Source organism: Phacochoerus africanus, chromosome 15 (assembly GCF_016906955.1).
Source record: "Phacochoerus africanus isolate WHEZ1 chromosome 15, ROS_Pafr_v1, whole genome shotgun sequence".
In the NCBI taxonomy this organism is placed as follows: Eukaryota; Metazoa; Chordata; class Mammalia; order Artiodactyla; family Suidae; genus Phacochoerus; species Phacochoerus africanus.
This window is the reverse complement of record NC_062558.1, coordinates 83,063,102-83,070,077: the sequence shown is the minus strand read 5'-3', so window position 1 is coordinate 83,070,077 and position 6,976 is coordinate 83,063,102.

Sequence of the window (6,976 nt, the reverse complement as noted above, 5' to 3'; positions counted from 1 at the left end):
GAGCGCCTTCTGGAGCAAAAGGAGGCTCTACTTGGATCTGGAAGTCCTGTAGCTGAGGACAATCCCCTTTTAGTCCTCAGCGAGTTTTTGAGCAGTTATTTTTGGACAGCTTGTTCTGTATTTTGGCATGGGGAGGGGGAGTCTTTAGGACCGACGCATTCCGGTGAGTGTCCCTTAAATCTTTAGGAACAAATTCAGAATTTTGCCAGCATCTGACCGCATCCCGCAACCTCTTTCACCCGCAAAATGCTGGCTATTTGGCAGAGGATGGTGAGTGGCGGCTGGACCACTGGCTCCTGGAATGTTGCCTGATTTCACAGATTGAGAAGTCAAGGTCTAGTTTGACCCACATTGTTCATCTACATATTTACTCGTGGTATGTTGAGTGTCCACACTGTTTTGTAAACGCAGGCGGTTGAAAGAACACCTTTTCGGAGACAGGAGGAACTGATTCACAGTATCGCTGGTTCAACTGATCAGTCACAGGTAGTGTACAATGAAATAGCAAAGTTAGGCTGAGACACCCACTGATCAGAGGTGGCTCTCTGCCTGCAGTTGGCTCCCCTGAGTTCACCTGGCAACTGCCTACTGGTGTAAAAAGTCCAAAAGCTTTCTTGATTCACCCTTCTGACCTCCCATGCAGATTCCCGATTGCTTGTAAATTTATGGGTCAATAGAATCCATTCAAGAGATCACTACTTGGAGTTCCGTTGTGACTTGTGACGCAGCTGGTTAAGGATCCCATGTCACAGTGGCTGGGATCCCTGCTGTGGTGAGGGTTCAGTCCCTGGCCTGGGAATTCCCACATGCCACAGGCTCCACCAAAAACAAAACAAAAAAACCCCAAAGAGATTCATCAGTCCCTAACCAGATTCTAAGTTCCTTTGCTTCATCTCTGGGACCCTGGTGCAGAAACTCTGCCTATGCCCACAAGTGCTAAATAGAAATTCAGAGACAAGAATTTTGGGTGAAGGAGAAAAAAATTGCTTTATTGCTTTGCCAGGCAAAGGAGGCCACAGCAGGCTAATACCCTAAAGAATGTGACCTCCTTTGGGAGTGAATAGGAAGGGGTCTTAAAGTTTGGGAGTGGAAAATAGGGCCACAGATAAGGATCAGAGGAGATGCAAGCTTGTATTCTTCAAAGCTGGTGTTTAGTGGCCCTGGAACTGATTCTGGTAGTCCTCCTCCTTTTTGAACTATAGAATGCTTCATCAAGTAGTTAACATCTTTCATTTGTTGGGGGTTTTAGTTCTGCAGAAGAACTCAAAGATAGTGTTATGCATATTCTTTGCCAGGACCCTGCCCTAAGGCTGCACTGTTGTTTCTGGACTGGTCTTTGAATCCTCTCCCTTCCCTGACTAGTAACTGTTTGAACTGAGGCCTGTTCTTGCCTGGGAGCCCGATAGAGTCCTGCTTTTTTTTTTTTTGGTCTTTTTACGGCTGCACTCATGGCATATGGAAGTTCCCAGGCCAGGGGTCAAATTGGAGCCGCAGCAGCTGGCCTACACTACAGCCACAGCAACGCCAGATCCTTAACACACAGAGTGAAGCCAGGGATCGAACCTGCCTCCTCACGGATACTAGTTGGGTTTGTAACCCACTCAGCCAAAACAGGAACTCCGGGGTCCTGCTTATTTTCAACCCCAGAGCCTGTTCCAAGGCCAGCTCGGAGGTGTACTTGGGAAATGTTGTGAAAGAGAGGGTGTTTCTAGATTGGAGGTGAGAGCAATCATGCAGCCTTCTGGCAGGCCTGAAAACATTTGGCAGAATTTGATACAGTGTTGGTGTAGTCACAAGAGGACAGTTTACCACCAGAGGGCCTTTATCTGTCCTGCTTAATACCTTACCCTGTGAAGGGGGAGGGGGAGAGAGCTTATTCTGACTGTCCTGAAATAGGATATTTGGTCAACAGGGAGAAAGGTTGCAGGAAAGGCCACTTAGAATGGAACAGGAAGCCATTTCCCTTGGGTATGGGTCCCCAGAGACTGAATATTAATGACAGAACCATTCAGGGGTCATGAGTAGCAGAATCCTGGGGTGGGAGGCTCCCTGAAGTTTCCACTGTGGTGTAATTACCAAATGCAAAAAGCCATGATTATATTTATACTTTTGTAGCATTCCAAAGCTCTGGACTTCAAAAGCCAGGCTAGATCTGATAGCTAATTAACACACTCCTCACAGTCTCAATTTGAGAAGGCACAGGCTGAAGAATAAGTTACAGGCAAGTAGGCACAGGAAAACTTGCAAAACTCAAGGATTAGAAACAAAAATAAACCCACCAGTCTGCCAAGTTTTAAAGAGAAAAGTATTTTTGATGTTGTAAATCCAGAGAATAACTTAGATTTTGAATTTAAGGGGGTAGAAATTAAGGTTAACTAGGAGCTCTGTAACAATTTAGATAATTTAGCTATGTTACCCTCTCGAGGTCTGTCCCTCACAAATCCTCTGGGGCAGGCAGAAAACATTGTGAACGGGAGGCAGACTTGCTTAAAGACTTCCATTCTTTCAGTGGCGCAGCCACCTCTAGATTCAGCTAGCTTTGTCTGCAGTCATTACTGATCCAGGCCAGCAGCATAACGTGAATTTTTAAGCCAATGGTCTTGCAGTGTGTCTAGGCTCAGTAGGAACAGTTCTGGAAGCAGCTAACATCAACAAGAAAATAAAAAAATGGGTGCTTGACTTCACTGTCTCATTTCAGTGGATAAATAAAAGTCAAATCAAGATCTGGAAACAGGAGTTCCCATCGTGGCTCAATGGTTAACGAATCCTACTAGGAACCATGAGATTGTTGGTTCAATCCCTGGCCTCACTCAGTGGGTTAAGGATCCGGAATTGCTCTGAGCTGTGGTGTAGGTCGCAGATGCGGCTTGGATCCCACGTTGCTGTGGCTGTGGTGTAGGCTGGTGGCTACAGCTCTGATTAGACCCCTAGCCTGGGAACCTCCATATGCCTCGGGTGAGGGCCTAGAAAAGACAAAAAAGACAAAAAAACCCCAAAAAACTGGAAACATGTACGAACCACAAAATCATGTGCATAGATCAGCTCCAAATATCTTTCTACTTGCCAGTATCCCTGCATTCCACTCTTTCTCATTTTTCAAAATATGTAAAGATTCTCTTGGAGTTCCTGTTGTGGTACAACAGAACTGAATCTGATTAGCATCCATGAGGACGAAGGTTCAATTCCTGGCCTCGCTCAGTGGGTTAAGGATCTGGCATTGCTGTGAGCTGTGGTATAGGCCGGCAGCTACAGCTCCAATTTGACCTCTAGCCTGGGAACCTCCATATGCCGTGGGTGCAGCCCTAAAAAGCAAAAAAAAAAAAAAAAAAAGTATGTAAAGTTCCTCTACTTCCACAGTGTGCCTCACAGCAAAGCCTTTCTGGAGCCTTCCATACTGAAACTGACAGCATTATTGGCCTGAACCTCACCAGAACCCAGATTGGGACTTGAACTCACGTGCCGGGACTTGAACCCAGCCAAAACCCAGACAGGGATTTAAACCCACAGTTTTAAATTAGAGTCACTCACCCAGTGTCTGGACTTAGTGAGGTTCATGTTCTTTATGCCTCCGCACAGAAGGAATTCAGCGAGAGACAAAAGTGATAGGCAAGAAAAAGATTTATTAAGATAGGACACTTGTGAGAGATGCAAGCATTAGGCAAGGGGGGGCCCCCGAGGATTAGGTGAGCTACAGTTTTATCATCCAAGGGGAGTGGGGGTGGGAAAAGACTGCCTCTTCCTCTTTCTTGGAGTAGTAATTCCTCCTTGCTATCTGGTATTCAAGTCAGCTGAAGGGTGGTCCTTAAACTCCTGCCTTGGTCTGAATCTGAATGCAGGCCTCACCCCATTCCCAACCCAACAACCTGAGGCAAATCCACTAGTCAAGCAAGCCAGCCTTGTTCTGATGGCTTTCTTTTCTTTTCTTTTCTTTTTTTTTGTCTTTGTTGTTGTTGTTGTTGTTGTTGTTGCTATTTCTTGGGCCGCTCCCGCGGCATATGGAGGTTCCCAGGATAGGGGCTGAATCGGAGCTGTAGCCACCGGCCTACGCCAGAGCCACAGCAACGCAGGATTCGAGCCGCATCTGCAACCTACACCACAGCTCACAGCAACGCCGGATCGTTAACCCACTGAGCAAGGGCAGGGACCGAACCCGCAACCTCATGGTTCCTAGTCGGATTCGTTAACCACTGCGCCACGACGGGAACTCCTGATGGCTTTCTTGAGCTATTATTAATTTACAGTGATCTCCCAAAGTTCCCTAGGTTTCCCTCTCTATTTGTGGTCCCTTATTGGTACTTCTACAACTACCTGTGCATACTCCATCCCTACCTGTGTCTACTCCATCCTTATCAATACTGCAACCAGTGGTTCACCAGGTGGATCAATGACTGACACAGGGCTGCATGGTGGGATCAGTCTGTCCCCAGGTTGGAGCAACAGGGCTTCCTTGAGTGTCCTCGCTTATTATCTTTTGCTCTATCCATTGAGATTAAGTGAATACTTAGGAAACTTGAGTTTGCAAGTAACAGAAACCCAACTCAAACTTGCCTTGAGGTGATCCTCTGGTTCAGTAAAATCATCAGCTATCCAGATTCTTTTGTTTCTTTGCTCTATTAAGCCATGTGTTGGTTTATGTTAAGGCTGGTTTCTCTTGTGGTCTTAGAGTAGCTTCCAAGATCCAGCATGGGGAGGGGCTGAGTAGACTAAGGAGTGAACAAAGTCCAGGGCCTCATTCTGATTGGCCACTGTGGCCAGGGTATTGCTGTGCTCTGATTGGTCTAAATCTGGGTCAGTGCCCATCACATACATCATTGTGTGTACCTTTAAACGGGAAAATAGAAGTGAAATAACGTATTAAGGTATTCCTAAAATGTCCTCACATCCAAAGTCCAACTCTTCTCCATCAATTTGGGACTCAATATTATCCTTGGGCTATGAGAAACACTGGTGATACAGGATTTCTTAAAGAATGCTCTACTATTGTCTTCACAAAATCAGCAGGAAGTTTTGATAAATAGATGTTTTATGGAGTTCCCATCGTGGTGCAGTGAAAACGAATCTGACTAGGAAGCATGAGGTTGCAGGTTCAATCTCTGGCCTCACTCAGTGGGTTAAGGTTCCAGCGTTGCCCTGAGCTGTGGTGTAGGTCAAAGATGTGGCTCGGATCCCGTGTTGCTGCACCTGTGATGTAGGCAGGCAGCTGTAGCTCCGATTAGACCCCTAGCGTGGGAACCTCTGTATGCTGCGGGTGCAGCCCAAAAAAAAAAATCGAAAAAGATAAATAGATGTTTTACATCTTAATGGTAGTCCTGAAAAACATATGAATTAATGACACCAACTTCTCATTGCTTTGGAATTTCTTATTATCTATTTCCAGATATTTGGGAAATTTTCCATTGCATTACATTTCTTTTGCATGAATTTTGTAGCGAAACATAATAGACTTCATATGTGCATGGAGGTGGGGGCTGGGGGGAAAGCTTTATTTCCTGGTTTTATAAACCTCTTGATTGTATTTTGCAAGAAAACAGAAAAATGAAGTCATTCCTTAGATAACAAAATTCCCTTTACTAACGTAAATTTATTTTCCACTTGCTATTTCCATGAATTTCTGCATTCAAAATAACTTTTTCATTTTAGTGCCAAATCATAATGTTATCTCTTAGAAGATTTTTATACAGCCGTTAGACTCAACTCATGGAATATAAACAATGTGCACTTGTAACTGAATGCATCTTAATTTATACAGGATCCAAGTTTTACAAGGAAACATAAATGTCCGAGAGTAGTTGTGAAAGTTACGTGAGAACAAATGAGGCAATATTTGCCTTACCAAATTTCAAAATACAACACAAAGTAATTGTAATTCTTTTTTTTTTTGGGGGGGGAGGGCACGCCCGGGAAGCATATGGAGTTTTCCAGGGTGGGGTCAAATCAGAGCTATAGCTGCTGGCCTACATCACAGCCACAGGGCACAGGGCATGTCTGGGCACATCTTCCCATGGCCAATTTTTAATCTTCTTCCTTTCCCTGCCATGAAATAAAACCAAGAGCATAATGGCATTCAGTGAGTTCTGCAAGTTCCTCTAGTGAATCATCAAACCTGTTGTGGTCTTGGAATTCCCATTGTGGCTCAGCGTTAACAAACCCAACTAGTATGCATGAGGATGCAGATTTGATCCCTGGCCTCGCTCAGTGGGTTAAGGATCTGGCATTGCCATGAGCTGCGGTGTAGGTTGCAGATGTGGCTCGGATCTGGTGTGGCTGTTGCTGTGGCATGGGCTGGCAGCTGCAGCTCCAACTTGACCCCTAGCCTGGGAACTTTCATATGCTGTGGGTGTGACCCTAAAAAGACAAAAACCAAAAACACTAGTGTGGTCTTGGGGATCCTAAACTTGAAGTTGGTATCAGAGGTCTTGCCCCCTCACTGTCCTTGGTAGGTTTGGGGGCATCTGGGTTATGCTAGCATAATAAAACAAGTTAAGAACTTTTTTGCTGATTCAGTTCATTAAATTATATTTTTCTGAAACATTATTGATTTCAACTAAGTTTTAGCTGTATTTATTTAAAACTGCTCCCTAATTATTTTCTAAAAACTTCTTCTTGTAAAATTATATTCCATTCCTCAGTCCTATTATCACTTTCCCTCTCACCCATTTTTGCTTCAGTTAAAAAAATACTTTGTTGGAGTTCCTTAGTGACCTAGTGGTTAAGGACTCAATGTTGTCACTACTCTGGCTCAGATTACTGCTGTGGCTCAGATTTGATCCCTAGCCCAGGGACTTGTGCATGCCGAGGGCATGGCCCCCCCCCAAAAAAATGTTTTGTCAGCTTTAGTAAAGTACAGTTTTTCATTAAATTATAGTTGAGGTAAAATTCACCAATTTTAACTTGAATTTAGAGTTGGGACACACATAACAACAGTCATCTCCCACCACCACCATCATATGGAATATTTCTGTTATGCCCAATTGTT